The sequence below is a fragment of the Barbatula barbatula genome (genome assembly GCF_947034865.1).
Source record: "Barbatula barbatula genome assembly, chromosome: 5".
NCBI classification, from domain to species: Eukaryota; Metazoa; Chordata; class Actinopteri; order Cypriniformes; family Nemacheilidae; genus Barbatula; species Barbatula barbatula.
In genome coordinates, this window is record NC_136769.1 from 8783173 (window position 1) to 8799301 (window position 16129).

Below are 16129 nucleotides of genomic sequence, written 5' to 3' on the forward strand. Positions count from 1 at the left end.
CACATGACGGGTGGAAGCGAAAAATAGACCTTGTTGAAATACTTTTTGAAATATGATATCTGAAATAAATGAGGATGATGTTTAATGTACATATGTCAACGTCTATGTGCAAATGTTTAATGTGCAAATCCAACAGTGAAACGGCACAGAGCAGTAACATTTTAAATAGTCATACGTAAATAATGAAAACTTGGATAATATAAGAAAGTTAAATGTTAAATAAAAAAAGCAATTTTTGTAGTGACAAATAAAATACAGTAATCCGCTAATCGTACTTTATAATGGCACTGTGGCAGAACAATTATTTTGAGTTGAAGTTGAAGATGAAACGCAACACAATCGTATCTTGCCACAGAGTGCTTCTTTTAAATGTCTATTAAGCTTTATAAGCTATCCCACGGACGCTGACAGGTAATTATTTATAATGAATTGATGTGTCAGTAAAAATGACCATTTAAATGTTAAGCCATGAATATTATGTTACATACAGTGAGGAAAATAATTATTGGATCCCCTGCTGATTTTGTAAGTTTGCTTGCCTACAAGGAAATGAAGGGGCTATCATTTGTATGGTAAGTTTATTTTAACTGATAGAAAATGTATATGTATAAATGTAAAGTCGTTAATCGACTTTAAAATCATCGTGATATCCGATAATATCGGGGGTGTTTGCCTTCATGCAACGTTGCTTTGCCGACACAGCTCGTCTTTCTCTTGGTCTATCTGTGCAGCGACCGGCAGAAAACAGCAGCTCATTCAACTGACTGAACAAAACACTGTTTCCAAAATTCTGTTTTTTATTTTATTTTCCATCCCGATCAGTTAAAATAAACGTACAAAATTATAGACATTTAATTTCTTTGTAAGCAGGCAAACTTCAACAAGCAGGGGATCAAATAATCATTTCCCTCACTGTATGTATTTGACTATGAATGCGAAATACACTTGTATTGTATATACACTGTACTTTCTGATTTATTTATTATTATAGGTTGATATCTGAAAAAGTTATTCAACTTGTTTTTGACACAATAACACCGAGACCTGTTTTTGTAATTTATTTCATCACCGTGATACTACCGTCTACATAATTAAAGCTTCATCAATTACCGCCACATAAAAATGTAATGCCGGCACAAGCCCAACCACAACAAAATGTGCATTCACACAAATGCTCCCAAATATATTTTGAGGTTGCATAGGTTAAATTTAGGGAGCATATGCGACTAAAATGGTTGCAATTTCGAGCCCAGCACTCCATCATGCCAATTGTGTGAGGATATTGTGGTCTCGTGGGACCTAACAAATCTCGTGAGATCTCATGCCACGAGATCTCGTCACATCCCTAAATGCTTTGGTTCACGTTGGAGTTATGTGCAAAGGCTATAATTCAGTCTGCTGTGAAGCAGCGATTTATCTTGTGACCCAGTAATCTCTCATTCTCAATTTACACCTCCACCTGTTGTACCAGAAAAGACGCACACACATACAGATGGGTTGAAGGGATAGAGAATCCAGCCCTGGATTGCCGTGAGCAGGTTTTCTGATGATAGTAGTGTTAAGCTGTAGAGATTTGAGCTTTACTGAGATTGTGGAGCAGTTAGAGTTCAGCTTGTGTTTGATGTCATGTCTGGAGGATGATGGGATTCAGAACTGGCCCTTAGTCGCTCAAGGCTTTGGACTGATCAGCTACCATTGAGCTTGTTCCCCCCTTAAATACCAGACCATCTTTGGATTTGTCAAGACATTGAAGATTGACGTTTAGTGTTAGCATGATTGGAAAACAAAGCAAACATTTTGTACTACAAGGTAAAAAGCTTGGATTCATATTGATATCATAGCATACGTCAGTACTAGTGATACATGATATCATCGGCACGCAGATGTTATAGGCCGAAATTGACTTATAAATTAAATATCGGCCCGATACGCTTTCTGACATGAGCGTGCACCCGCAAAAACACCAGCTGTCACATCGCACAAGAGCTCATTTTCATGTCTTATTTCGTCTGATCAAATCAGATTATACATTTTTGTCATTTCACAGCTTTGTTGTTAGTTTGTCAGCTATAGGCTAATGCGATAGCACAGTACTGTACTCCTGTCGTGTCCATCCAGATTCGCTGTATCAGTAAGCCATAATCAGTCAGCAGGTATTTATGAATGTATATTATGAGGACAAAAGCACATTGTTTATTGCAGATTGCTATGTGACACTGTCAAGGCTTTCCGTGTCGCCCATCACTGTAAAAACAGCAGTTGTTTACACTAATGCTAAGCCACAGCTCAAGCTATTGGCTATTAAAACAAGTGATTTCTTTGATCATTTCTCAAAGTCTGTAGGGAAAACACTTGGTATTTACTTGTTAAATAGTTGTCAGTTTTTTTAAAAGGTTTTATTAGATATCATTACTATGTTTTATTGCTGTCAAACAGAAAACTCTCTTTAAAAACTTCATGTAATTATGTCAAATATTTTTTTTACATAAGATTTGCAGATATTTACACAAGGTAAAATATAACATAGACATGTAAATAAATAAACGATTGCTTTTGCTTTTACAGATGAACAGTTTTGGGTACGTGGTTTTGGAATACCCTAGGTTCCTCTATTGGAAATACCATTTTAGGAAAAAACTTAAGCGCCACCTTTTGCTCTATCATTATCAAAAAATACTTTCAGATTGGTATAGTATATCTATATCGGCTATCGGCTCAAATGACTTAACAAATATCAGCATATAGGGTATCGGCAAAAGAAAGAAATATTAATTTTCTGTGCATTAATACTGCAACAGATATAGCGAATATAGGGACTTTTTAGTTGAAGTATTACATGCAATGCACGGCTGTTTGTACGCCGCTGCCAAATGTATATTTATTTTTTGCATCCAAATCACAAATTAAGAAAAAATAATCTTGGATAAAAAATGTCTACAAATAACCTTTTTATTTGTAGACTATTTATGGGAATTTACTGGGGTGTTTGTATTCTCTTTTTCTTTGGCTTGAATTGTCAGCAAAAACAATATTTACAGGTAAATGTATATTTACTTGAACCTTCTGACATTTTGTCTGCCCCTCTAAACTTTAGGATTTGGTTTGTTTCAACATGTTTTTAAATAAGATGGTTTTCGTTTTGTAGTGTTTCCTTTATCTTTACTTTCATTCTGTGATATCACAGATTATTGTGGAATGTCCCAGTGACATCACAGCATTGTGCTCATTCTCTTCTCTTTTACTTTCTTTCCAGATCACTATCCAGATCAGAAACATCCTTTCACTGTAAATCAAAACCCTCTCAGCATAGTCAGGCTGACAGAGAGAGACGCGACAGTGATGTGATAGTCATCCCTTTCTAATCACTAATAGGTAAGTTTGCAATTTTAGGCAACCCATTGAAGCATATGGATGAGAAGTTGAAGATGGGAAGCCCTTTGTGTGGCTGTTTTTAACTTTTGGTACAATTTCGTTTTGATGTGAAACTCTGAGGTGAGTCTGTCATACTTACAAGCTAGGCTGAACACAACAGGAGCCATGAAAGTGTTTTCGAAGAGGACAATGGAAAACGTATCTTTGATGGGCTGAGAAGGATGCTGGGAGGTTAAGCAGACATGTGAAGTGGAGACAGAAAGAAAAGCTGAACAGAAATGAAGAGGTGAAGGTTTGGTGCTGAAGGACGCAGATTTAAGCATCTCTGACAATGGTGTAATGAAAGTGGCAGTTTTACAGCTAATAACGGACGGCTGGGTGCTAAAACCATGGGAACAGTAGAGCAAAGGTTGAGGAGGAGGGCGGGTGTCTAGAGAGAAAGACAGAGGAAGAACTCTTAAGTTTTAAGGTACCTTCATGTTAAAGAGACAGTTCACCCCCCAAATGACACGAGGGTGCGTCATTTGGGGCTAAACAAACATTTTTAAAGAACTCCGTGAAGGGTCTAATATGTGTGTTGTGTCAGGTTTTCTCTATCTGGTCCCGCGTGCTCATCCCATAGGTGAAGAACTCGTACCAGGCATGCAAACAGACTCTTTTGCTAACTCAAAACACACACACCCCTCATTCTCAGGTGCGTGTAGTACGGATGACCCTGCGGTGATCACAGCCGTGAGCACATTACTGCTGACAGCATAATTAGCCGATCCTGACCCGGTGTCTGTTTTTATCCACGTCTCTGTACTCTGATTCTCTTTCAGCATCACCTCCGTGTCTTTTCTCTCTTAAGAGCAGCGTGCGCTCTCTCCCCTGCTCTGTAATTGATGACGGGTTGGGTTTGTCGTATTGCGCATGTGTATGTCCGTAATCCAGGTCACACAAATCTGTATCGTAGTGAACAAGCGTTTGAAATTAAAGGAACACTTCACAGAAAAATGACTCAAGTTGTTCAAAATCTGCATACATTTCTTTGTTCTGATGAACGCACAGAAAGTTATTTGGAAGAATGCTTTTAAGCGAACGGTTCTTGGACCCCACTGACTACAAAAGTAGGAAAATTGCTTTTAAAATGTCTTGTACTGTTGAAAACAAAAGAAAAAGATATTTTGAAGAATGTAGGAAAGCACGAAATTCTGGGGCACTTTTGATTACCATTGAAGTTTTTCCTACTATGGTAGTCAATGGTGGACCAGAATGTACTAAAGAAGGCAACCAAAAGAAAAATGCCAGCATAAATATAGTTTATGATATAATGCTGTGATGTTTTGTGATAGGACAATGACCAGTGCTGCTTTTGCGATGAAACTTGAACAAATTGAGGGGCTTCTACAGAAGTCAGTTTCTTTGAATAACGTTTAAATTTCAATATTTTATTATTCAACTGTAAAAAAAATAAAAAAAATAGATTTGCCTCTTTATTATTCTGTGATTACTCCGTGATGTCATGAAACTGCAGTGAGGTAGTGAAAGCACAGTGATATTGATATTGAGGCTGACACAGCGAGAGTAGTTAATACGGTTGTTCGTCCACTTCTGTATTTTTATGATTTTATAACAATTTTGCTCCCTCATAATGCGTTTATAGTTCTGACGTCATAAAGTTTAACACAAAGTGGCTAGAATGTTTACTGGCACACGTAATATGAACACATTCCCCCCCATCTTCCTCTTCTGTATGTTTTAGAATAGAGTTTAAGATTCTACTCTTTGTCTTTAAGGTTTTAAATGGGTCGACTCCTTCCTATTTATCTGAACTTGTGACTTTTAATAGTTAAGACCTTAAGTTGTTTAAGGTCTTCTAGCCAGAAACTGTTTAAGGTTTGTAGATCGCGGTTGAAAAGAAAGGAAGACCAGGCTTTTGCCATAGCCGGTCCCAAATTGTGGAATTGCCTACCCCTTTCTATTAGAGACATTTCTACAAAATCTCTTTGTAAAGCAAAACAAAAAAACCCACCTTTTAGGAAAGGCTTACAATATTTGAGTCGTTTTTGAGCTTGTTTGTTTCTTTGTATTTGTATGTCTCCGTTTTGTTGTTTGTTTTTTATTTCTATTTGAATATGTATAAGTATTGTACAGCACAATGGTATACGACCGTTGTTTTATTGTACTCTATAAATAAACTTAGCTAAACAAAAAATAAAATAAAAAAAATTCAGTTCAAACAAACCTTCTGTGTAAACTGTATGGAGAGCAATTTTTAGGGATTATTAAGCAGTTACATTTATATTAATGCATTTTGCAGATACATTCAAAGTATACATTTTTATAAGAATGTGTGATCCCTGTGTGTCAAACCCACGAGCTAATAAAATACTAATACAATACGGGTTGTTGGGTCAGTCTAACCATTAAGGTTGACAGGCACCATTAGATCTGAGTTGGATGACCCGTCCATTAGGTAATGTCACATAGAAAGCGAGACACAACCAATCCGAGCATATTGTTTGAGGGACTGCTGTGTGAAGATTTTTTTAACCAGTAAAATGTTGAGATGGGCGGTGCCGCACAACATGATTGAGAATACTTTTTAATGATTTAAAACACCTTTTATTGGGTTTACAGATGATCAATTACAACATGTTGTCTTAAGAACTGGGTCGCACATTACTGTGTTCTTCCACATTAAAACAGTGACTTCCTTCATGTTCTTGAAGGGGTGTAAACACATACAGTGTAAATTTGTCCCCAATTAAGTCATTGCCTATAACCGAGGCTGTGCTGATAGGAGGAAGTCTCACACTTCTCCTTTTTAATAAATTACATTCAGCTTACTCAATTCTTTGAATTTTATTCTCTTTCTGGGGTGTGTACATGTGCACTAGTCGTAGAATATTCAGTGATATGTGCGCGTGTCTGCATCAGGTAATTGGGTGACGGAATGTCACTGGGGCTCAGTTTAAAGCCGCATACAGATCCTGCAGCGTTACGATCTCTTCCCCCACACACAGTCACTCAGACATTTCACAGTCACACCGTAAAAACACGAACCGTATGGTTCGCCACCCACATTTCCGTGTGTGTTTGAACTGTTGTGCCTCTCGTCTAGTGATGCCTATGAAAATATAAATATTAATTTTGTATGAATTGTGGCGGTTCACTTTCAAGATTAATTCCTGTATAGTTTGAATACATTTTCTAGTTCTAATATCAATTTTGTTTAGATTTATTTATTTTCTTTCTTAAACAATCTTGTCTTGATCTTGGTCACCATTCACGACAGTTTAGTCTAAATTCTGGTATCCATTCCCGACAGTCAGGTTTAGATCTTGATCACCATAAACAACAGTCTAGTCTGGATTCTGGTCACCATTTACAAATGCACACAGTCTAGTCAGTATTCGCACTGACACCAGTCCTATCGCGAGAGGAAAGAGTGCAGTTAACCCTCTCTTATCGCCACAGCAGCCCACCTGCCTTGACAACAAGTTTTTGCTGTTGCTTGGAGAGCATGACCAGTTCACACAAAACTCAATCATAATTGGCTCTGCCGAGGACGCTTTTCTGTTCCCCATTCAGGGGCCGGATCATTGATGTAGACTTTAAAGTGTCAGTGAATCTGTGACACTATGGTGGGCTGTAGTCTTTTTGGGGTCGGTTTGATTCTTTGCCTTTGAACGTCGTTGGTTTACAGGAAGGACGCTGTTGGCCCGTCTGTTATGTGTTAACTTTGTGATGAGGTCACAGGGGAGGGGGCACTGGGAGATTTAGCTCGACAGATCTCAAACATGGTCTTTATCTGTGTGTGTCTGGCCGTAATAATCAAACATCTCTTTGTGCGGTCACTGTCTTCCTTCTGTATCGCTGCCTTCATTATTGGTTGACTGAACGGTTGCGGTGTAGTTGAAGTGCACCCCAGGTCTCCGATTGTGTTGTGAAATATTACTCTGGTGATGCTCTGGTAGTTGTTGGTGGTTTAGTTGTCATAGAAATAATATGGATTAATGATTTAGTTATCATATCATTGTTCATCTCTATTTATTCACAGGGACCTAGGGAATAGCAAATAATATAATTCTCTGCACATATCAAGTGGCTTGAATAACAATAAGCTGAATTTTATTCTGTTTAGTAATTTTTTGTAATAATTTAACATTATTCCTGCATTTACACTATACACTATAAAAATAAAGGTTCAAAAATGATTTTTTTTCATTTTACAATCATCAACATTAATGGCTGATGTTAATATTTTAATATTCGATATTCGCTGGGAATTATTTGAAAACACGCGTATAGGCTGCACTTGCGCATGTATAGGCTACACACACATAAACAGAGAGGGAGACTCATCCATGGTAGATATATCCAATATAGAGATGTAAAGATTCACTGTGAGCTGGTTAAACATTAATTATAATTTGTGGCAATTCAAGTCTGTTGAGATGTTTGATGAATCGCAATACACGTTTTGAACAGCAGGGGCAGCTGTGTTTAATGCTAACTTGGTAAACATGGATATGCTGATATTTTACAAACAAATACAAATAATTAAAATGGAAGTTGTTAATTTCTAAATCAAATTGTGAGAGCAGTATCGTGAATCGTTACATCCTATCGAAACTTCATAGTCGCATCTTAATGTAATGACCTTCATCTTAGCACTATGGATACTCATCCAAGTTTACTTGTTTGTGCAGGATTGTTGTTCTTGCCAGATCCGTTTGGCTTTTCATTGGTGGAAATGTGCACCCCCTCACTTGAATTTCTGCCAAATACCAGTTAGGTTTCAGAATACGGTAATGAGCGAAAAGTTGTTTTCTCTTTCCGCACTTGACAGAGACAGAACAGGCTTTCACACATGGCTCGGGCTCAGCTGGTGAGGACTGTTAGATGTGTGTGAGCGTCTGTGTTTTTCTCTTTAAGCGAAGGGAAGGATCAACAGAGATTAGACACAACTGTAAGGACAGCAGAAAAATTGGCCGCCACCGAGCAGCTTTTTGTTTGGACGCTTTCGTGAGCGAGGACTCCCGCTAATTACCCGCTTCATGCTACTAAAAAACACCTTTGAAATCTATTGAAGAGGGATAATTGAGCCTGGAAGGTGTTAAGAGGCAAAGTCAAGGTGAAGGTCATCACTGAAAACAAAAGGGGACCTGATGATCCAAGAGGGAACCGATCCTTTGTACCTAATGTAAAAATGTTGTTTCAACTTCACTGATGTGCTTCAATCACTAAATTCAGCGTAAACGACAAATTAGAAAAGGACCCGAGGGCAGGCCTTGGGGAACTCTTGGTTGTTTGGAGCAATTTCAGTGGGCAAGGCTCCCACAAAGCTGATCGGAAAAATCCATCAAATGTTGTTTTTTCTCTTTCAAATTTCATTTAAAACTCATCTCTTGAATCAAATCTGTTGTTCTCAATGTTTTTCATGGTTTTTTTTCAATTGGTAGTCATCATTAATCCTTCTTTTTTCAGGAGAGAATATTTTGAGGACCCTTGATGATGTACAGTGCAGTAAAGGAAAAGGCATTTTTGTACTGCCAAGGTTTTCAATCACGGCAGAATTGGATTTGGGGCCTGCGAAAGATCATAATATCGACACACTTAAATTGTTTTATTAAACCCTAAAACTCTGAGCGAGAGAGAAAGGGCGACAGGGAGATATACGGAAGGGGGCGGTATTAGAACAGTGAGGAATAGCCTGCGTGTGTCCCCTCACACACCTCGCTTTAAAAGGAGGATATGTACAGATTACGGCTGTGGGTTTTGGCAGGTTGCAGCCGTGGTTTTGCTAACTGTGTTGTTCTGATGGATAGCAGGCAGCGGGTGGGCACCCTGTGGGGCCAATGCCCTTTCCAGAGTGACACGCATGCTACTGCAGTGGAAGGGAATAAGAATATAACTATTATTTTATTGGCTGCCTTGCTGGAGTCAATTGATTCGAGTGAAATTCGTTCATTTTTTTACATGGCGGAAATAAGGAGCGCAATTCCATTTTTAGTTTATAATGATCAGCTCAGCTTAACGCTGCAGTCTGTAGCGTTTGCCTCGGTGTAACCATTTCAGTTTGAAGCAAAAAATGGCAGGATATGTTGGAGCCAATGGCCTTGGGGGCAGTTCTTCGACATATGTGTAATGCCCAATGAGTTGGGGCCTTCTTCTACCACCCACTTTGCTTCCTGTTCTTTCTCTAACTGTACTGTAAAACCCAGTAATGAATCTGAATGTTTTTCAACAAAATGGTAACGAAAATTCATTGCAGTGATAACAGTTAAGTTCTTGAATGTGACTTATACAATTATGTGTGGAATGCAGTGCAGTGTAGTAGACCGATAAAGCTCCATTTCCATTTTTTTAGATGTTGTTTAAAGAGGCAGCCTGTTGGGAGGGGTGTTTGTGTGTATTTGTATTTGTATGTGTGTGTGTGTGTGTGTGTGTGTGTTTACAGCCTATGCATTTTTTCTAGGATGGTGTGAAGGTGTGAGTGTCAGCTGTCTAAATGATTACACTGCAGCAGTGTGCAACAGCAAACTGTTAAGAAGCGCAAACACACCCTGACTACCTCACCGTCTTTATCTCTCTGTGTCAATAGAGGAAATTATGGGAAGAGAAGGAGTGAGACGGGGATATTCTAAGGATTTTCTTTCATTTACTTTCATTACATCAATTTTCCTGGGCAATTTTAGTTATATTAAGCTACTATTATGTGCACTATTTTAGGCGAGCTGGGTGAAAATTTGTGCACGCAATTTTTGGACATGCTTCCAATCCCACGCATGCTAATATGGACCCCTTCGGGGTCTCACCAGCTGATCTCTGATCACTGCATTAAAGTGTTTTCCTGTTTGTGTGTTTATGTGAGAAAGACCGGCACGATCTCACCCTCACAAGGTTTTCTGCTGCAGCATCTCTCTTTCCTGGCGTCTACTCATCCATTTTAATCAAGTTGATAATTAACTTCATTTTTCCGTACACGAAGCGAGGAGGTGAACGCTTGGATGCATGAAATGATTGCGTGTCAAGCTGATACATTTTTCACTCTTCTGTCACGTTTTTGCCGTTAAGTTATGCAATATCAACTTATTGACCTGGAATCGCATATTTATTCAAAAAGCATATTTAATTTACAAAAGCAAACAAAGCTCTGATAGATCATGGACCGATGTACGCTCCATTCAATATGTTGTCTGTTTTAGGGTCCAAGGTCATGTCTAATATTCCCAACATTAGATTCCATTTTTGATGAATAATATTAAATCAAGACTTTCATCCTTTTTATTTTCATTTAGAAATACAGATTCAGGAAAAAAACATTTCTTGCATATATTGGTCTTCAAATTTGATCTGCAACAAAGCTAGACAAACACATCTGATAACTGTGTTTTTGTGTCTTTTTTAAACATTGTTAAAATGTTTAATGGTGTAAACATACACAGCGAAGGTAAAAATGATTCTTTCCTGTAATTGCAGATCTGACCTGCACTATTGTCGGGAGGAATTTTTAACCAATGCATAAATCCAATAAAGCATAAATCTTAGTGAATATATTGAGAATCTCTCTCCTGAGGTCATGCACATACATTTCAATCAGCTTCAGGTCAGGACTGACTCGAACAATCCAGCAGGCGCATTATCTTCTGATATAGCCGTTCTGTTGCTGATTTACTTCTGCGCTTTGGGTCGTAGTCCTGTTGCATCATCCAACTTCTGTTGAGCTTCAATTTGTGAACAGATGGTCATCCTCCTGCAAAATGTCCTAATAAACTTGGGAATTTATTTTTCTGTCAATGATGGCAAGCTGTAAGAGTCCTGAGGCGGCATAGCAGCAGCAAACCCTGATGCCTCCTCCACCATTCTTTACAATTACAGATGAAGGTTGATGTTGGTGTGCTGTGCTTCTCTCTTCATATGTATGGTATTCTATCTAAACAACTCAAGAACAGGATTCATTGCCCACAGAATGTTTTGCAGCTGGATCATGCAGGTGCTTCTTTGTACACCTGATGTGCAGCAGTGTTTGTGGTGTCCTGCTGTGAACACTGTTTTGCTGTACTGTATGTTTACGCTTGTTGACACATCAACATAGACATTTGCATGCCATGTACCAGAGATTTCTGTCTTGCATTAACACTCCAGGGTTCTCTCAGGGTTCGATCCTAGAGGATTCTGTGCTGTGCTTTTGCAGTCATATTTACAGGACGCCCACATTTCTTGAGGAAACAGCAACAGTGTTGAACTTTGTTCATTTATAGTCAGTTGGACTTATTCAAGGGTAAGATCAAACTTTAAATTTGCAGAAATCCAGGTTAAATCAAAGAGGTCACACGATTTGTCTTACTACTACTGTCACAATGTAAATGCTGCTTTTAATGGAATAGAGCATAGCTCTTTCCATGGTAGAAATAAAAATGACTATAGTCAAGTCAATGGGGCCAATTTTCGGACGAACTACTCCTTAAAGGTGTTGACCCTACATTGACCTTGAACGTATTTTTGTTGTCAATGGAGGTTTAAGTAAGGTCAAATTAAAAAGTGTTTTGCTCTCTTACAACGTCTCGCTTTCCTTCTGTGTCTGTGGAGAGAGAAGAAAGAGACTGCATAAATTTAAACTTAAAAGGAAAAGGTGACCCATCTTTCCAAAATCCCTCCACAAACCATTTAAGCCCCTCCCCTACACGTTACAGCCACTCCCCTTTCTCAATCAAAACCCTTTTCAGTGTGCATGCACCCTGTGGAAGGAGCTTAATGAGACAATGAGGTCATGTGATGGCGCTCATTTCCTCACAGGAGGTTCTGGCCTGTCGGGAGAGTCTGCTGGGCGGGGCTGTACTTGATGTTTCTCTTTCAAGTCGCAACTTAAAGAGAATTTGATCGCAGAAATGCTGCATGTTTTCCCTTTCTCCATTCCTCCTGTGCTCCCTTCGCCCTCCCCTCATTAATTCATTAATTATTTTGGCGGGGTAACAGTTGCGGTAATGAATTCCTCGAAGGCTGAATCTCGTTGCTTGGCACCCATCTCATCCCACCCGCTCGGTGCATGCCAATAGATCAAATCTCAGATGCTGTCTGAACGTATCGTGATTTATTTGACGAATCTGTTATTTCGAAGGCTGTTTTCAAATGTCTTTAAATTGTTTGATCCAGAGTTTGATTCCACCACGCAACCCCTGCAGATCACGATAACATTGTGCTTTGTGTTGTACAGTTTGGTATGTTTGGCAATTGCGGAAAGATCAGGATTTCTGTTACTTGTAATGTGTTTTAATGTAAATCTCAGGTGTTTCCAGCTCTGTAGTGCATTTGTATGTGGTTGAATAAGGTAATAAAGTCATAGAATGAGTTGTAAGCAAACTAATGAACGGCAGCAACATGCTGTTTCTTTGATGTGATGAGTGCCTGTGAGCTCAGTTTCCTCCTCTCATACAGTTCCTCTCGCCGACAGCTGCGGTGTGTCGCAAGAGTTTATCCTTTTTGTCCTATTGATATCACCCATTACTCACTCTTGCCACTGGCATAGTCACTGTTTGTGTATTTGTGTGTGTATGGTTCTATGAACTTTGAACAAAGCGTCTGAAGACATTTTATTTTGGCGTTCGATTACCAGCCACTTGCGTTTGCAGTGCTAAAAGGGTTATCCGTGTGTTAAATGATGTTGCCACCAGGTGATCCTACATTGACAGCGCCGATAGACGCAATACAAAGATCGCTGGAAATGAAGTTTAGAAAACAGTGGAGTAGAGACATGATGAAAGACACACGCGTGGAAATCAATTGCCAGGAAGTCTGCGGTAATTTGAATTGCAAATGGCCACCAACTTGTTCCCCGACTTTAATGATTAATATTTTATTGTTTTACTGAGCGAAAATGCCAGAAGTGTTTTTCATCAGAAACAAACAGAACAAAGGGAGGAGAAGAAAAGCGAGAGAATGAGAAAGATCGGCTTAACTGATAAAAATCAATTGGAAGGTAATGAGTATTGTGCGTGAAGTCGTGTCATATTATTGTGATGTAATCTTACAGATAATATAGTTTTGTGTGGGGTTTTACTTAAGCAAACCTGCCCTGCAAATATAGGAGTGATTTTCTTTTTTATAATATTTTAAAAAATGCCTTCGTTATATTAATTATATTATTGTATCAAAATAGCAACGTGCCAACAATGCGCCTGAACACACCACGTTTTAAGACCAGCATGCCCATGGACGCACAAACGGGTGCAAATGCATTTGCTATTTAAACAACATGGAAATGAAAACTGCATCGGGCTGAAACTAGCATAAACTTCCGCCTGGAGCTGCATTGCGCCGATAAGATAGAGCCCTTATAATCATTATAAACATTTATAACATTAAAGGTCCAGTGTGTAATTCTATTGATTGAAGGCATAGTTATGTATATTATATTGCATTTCTGAGGCGTATAAAGAGCGTACACAATGAAGTGTTTTTTTATTACCTTAGAATGAGCTATTACTATCTACTTACAGCGCGCCATGTTCTGTCAGCCATCTTGGTATTTCCAGAGGGAGGGGGAGGGGTGGAGTGAGCGGTTCGCAACCTAGCCGCTAGATTTCACTGACTGGACCTTTAAAAAAAATTTCAGAATCAGTATTAGCAGATAATATCACTCGATATAATTTGCTATCGCATCTCTAAATTGTATGTATTAGTATGTTTTTAATGGCTATATGATGACTTCAGTATTTGGTCAGATGCTCCGTATGATTATGCTTTCAAAAGAGAGCAAATGCATAAACATCAAGATTTATATCAAATGTCATCGAAAGGGCGAACAATTTCGAGAGATAATTGTTTTTGCGATATTGTCCAGCCCTATTGTGTAGGTGGAGAAACGGCTCAGCTACTCTGTAGTTCTGAAGTTTCAAATTGACCTTTTTGTTCTCCTAATATTCTTTTCTTTCCTTCCCTCCACCAGCTCAACAATACACTTTGTTTTGCACTTTGTCCCTTTGTTCACGCCATGTACTCTTTCTCTCTAACTCTATTTCAAATCGTCACAGTTTCTGGAAGGTTCCGCCGTGCCGTGATCTATCCTTTCAATCAGATGCTAATTAAGGGAAGGGGACGTCCCTGTCTGAGTTGTTCGCAGACGAAGGGACGTGCAGCTTGAGCGAGAAAGGGTAGAGAGGAGCGCGGTGCGCCAGGAATCGGAGAGAGGAATAAGAAACGAAGGGGTGAGGAGGTCGATTCACTTGAGGAAAGACAGAAAAATACTTTTATTTGATGTGTTTTAAAGTTTGGCTAAAATTAAAGGTCCTCTAGTCGCTCTGTATGGTAAATGTTCAGCCTTGCGATCTGATCGCAGAAAAAATCTTGCAAAGTAAATTAAAAAAGTTAGCGGTGAGTGACGTGCTTTATTAAAGACGTTTCCACGAGGTTCACAACCATGGGGGTCACTTACCACTGCTGTGCGTTCTTTAAACATTTATAAATGTCAGGCATGGAACGAGAAACGTACTTTTCTACTTTAATTGGTTATTGGTTATGAACCTCTGTCGGACTGTTTTTACACTCATTAATTAGCCTTATAAATGACTTTCTGTTAGATAAGTGGCTAGTTTTGTGTTTTTCTGGTCAGTTCATTAATGTCTGGGGTGTATCCAGCTAATGATTAAAGTGGTTTCATTAGTGCCAGTCAAAGCAAAATCAGGATAAGTCTTCTTGAGAAAAAACAATTGAAAAGGTTTAAGGTTCAAAGGTTTGAGGAGGAAATGATCAAGAGAACCGATGGAATGATGAATGAGCTTTTCTTCCGGAAAAGAGCCGGAGAAAAAGGGCTTGGGAAAAGAAGAAATTGTTTTTCCCCCAGCAGTATAAACATGTGGCTTTGACGGATTTAAACATGCCGTACTTGCTGATGGTGCTTCCAGGTTTTCAGAGGTCTGGCAGACTCCAGTGTCAGATGTAGATAGGAATTAACTTGATATCAACAAAACGGAGTTCAAACGGCAGGCGTTTAGTTGTGGTGTTTTGTTTGATTTCGGGGATTTTTGTGGATTGTACACTGATAAGCACAAAAAAGAAAAATGGTTAACTTTCTTGACAGCATGCAGAATCGGCTCACCGGGATGTGTTTGTTTGTGTCTGTAGATCCGTGTCCATCAGAGCTTGTCTCACTTTTTGATGCTTTAAAGGTTTTTATTTTTTAGAGGGAATCAGTTGTTTGATCTCTCCACCTCCTGTGACTCAAGTACACACTGCGAAGTCTGCGAAGAATGCTAGAGCATTGCCCGGTGGTTGATTACTAGTTTTAGTTAAAAGTTATAAGAGCCGACCCCAAGGCTATGTCAAATTTAGGTATAGCCTCTGTTTTAAGTGGAATCATTTGAAATCATGTCTGTAGTGTGTACTATGTATGTCGAGTTATGCACTAAAGTTTAATACTTTAGTTAAAGGAACAGTTCACTCAAAAATGAAAATTCTGTCTTCATTTACTCATATAAATGTCTCTGTTCTGATGAACATAGAGAAAGATAGTTGAAAGAATGTTTGTAAACAAAACTGTATTACTACCATAGTAGGAAAAATTGCTAAGAGATCGATTTCTTTGTTCTGTTTAACACAAAAGAAGATATTTTGAAGAATGTAGGAAAGTTCTTTCTTCTGGGGCTTTTTTGACTGCCATTGTCAATTTTCTTACTTTGGTAATCAATGTTGGGCAAGAACTGTTTGGTTATAAGCATTCTTCCAAATATCTTTCTCTGTGTTTAACAGAACAAAGAAATGTATACAGATT

At 38.7% G+C, this 16129-nt stretch overlaps 1 protein-coding gene across 3 annotated transcripts in view; it reads left to right on the top strand.

Moving 5' to 3' along the window:
• The window catches only part of spop (speckle type BTB/POZ protein), a 60556-nt gene that overhangs the window by 14300 nt on the left and 30127 nt on the right, over positions 1 to 16129 (top strand). The window contains exon 2 of one of the 3 annotated variants that reach the window (XM_079457626.1): positions 3254 to 3372. The exons of 1 other annotated variant lie outside the window; for it this stretch is intronic. The gene's annotated coding sequence lies outside the window, so the exon portion shown is untranslated. Of the gene's footprint in view, positions 1 to 3253; positions 3373 to 3518; positions 3659 to 16129 lie in introns of those variants that run through there. One more of the 3 variants, XM_079457628.1, reaches the window with a different exon arrangement.